This window comes from Pectinophora gossypiella, chromosome Z (assembly GCF_024362695.1).
Source record: "Pectinophora gossypiella chromosome Z, ilPecGoss1.1, whole genome shotgun sequence".
Classification (NCBI taxonomy): Eukaryota; Metazoa; Arthropoda; class Insecta; order Lepidoptera; family Gelechiidae; genus Pectinophora; species Pectinophora gossypiella.
Genome location: NC_065433.1, coordinates 1,352,609 through 1,354,051, shown reverse-complemented (window position 1 = coordinate 1,354,051; position 1,443 = coordinate 1,352,609).

Sequence of the window (1,443 nt, the reverse complement as noted above, 5' to 3'; positions counted from 1 at the left end):
GGCTTTTTAGACCGAGAGAAAACCATTTTTTTTAAACATTTTTTTTAATGTGTTCTTATTCTATTTGTCTACAATCTTACCTGATGGCAAGTAGGTGAATATATGAACTAAAGAGATACACTTCCTAGTAAGCACATGCCTATTTGATCTAATTTTGAGGAAGAGTGAATTGGCAGTGGTGTATGTGACATATTTTTTTTATAAAATAGGCTCACGTTTGACCTCTATCTCACCTGATGGTAACTGCCGATGTAGTCTACGTCTTTAGCAAATGCCTATTCACTATAGCCTTGAATACTCCCAGAGTGTAGCTAGGCACCATTACGAATTGATGTGAGGTGGAAAATGTCCGTTCTGTACAAAGTATTATTCTTTGACCTGCCCTGCTGCTTCCTTTGCGTTAAATTCAGGGTAACACGGTTACCCTTTCCTACTGTACCGATTTTTAGCTTCCTACCTTGAAAAAGTCCCAAATAAAATTACACTCCCTCTTTGAAGCGGACCCGCTTCATACCGATTTTTAGCTTTCTACCTTGAAAATTGCGGAATGCTCCATACAAACTGGCGCGTTTAGTAATAACAGGTAAGGACAATCGACTATTGCACCGGCAATCGGGACGTATAGTCTGCATAGTTGAATGATGACGTCACACTCAGACGTCCAACTGTTGCGTGTCCTGATTTCTATGACGTCATAGCGTAAGTGTATTGAGCTTCATTGAAACTTGGCAGCCATGCCCGTTTTCGATTATAGATACCTATGAGAAAAAAAAATATTGTTACATGATTCCGTGCTTTCATTTCGCCGCAAAATACTGCATCAGCGTGGTGGAGCATGCTCCATACCCTCTTTGATTGATTGAGGGGAGGCCTTAGCCCAGCAGTGGGACGTATATTGATGTGTACTTATACTAACTTAGCGTCCAATCCGCGGCTCCATACGCGTGGACTTTTAGTCATAGAATAAAGAATAACACATAGAAAGGAAACTTTCCATCATCATCATCAATTTAATCTGTTCCACCACGTCACGCTCTTGTCGGTGTAACATTTTCCATTCCAGTCTATCAAAGGCCAATTATTTGACTTCCCTATAAGATACGACGTTAAACTTTTCTTTAATCAGTTCCATGTAAGCTCTTCTTGGTCTTCCCCTTCCTTTTTTTTCCTTCTAGCTTTCCTTCTTTGATCTTTTTAATAAATTTCTCGTGTCTTATGTGTCCAATCATCTTGCCTCTTCTGTCCTCAATAATTCTCAGTATTTGTCTCTTTTCCATTACTCTTAATAGTACTTCTTCATTTGTAACCCATTCTATCCAATTTATTCTTTCCATCTTTCTCCAATACCACATTTCAAAGGCCTCGAGGGGTAACTTTCCACTCTGCTCTGTATCGGGCGCCTACCTCGTTCCCTGAACTATGTGAATGAACGAGTGCCCTCTG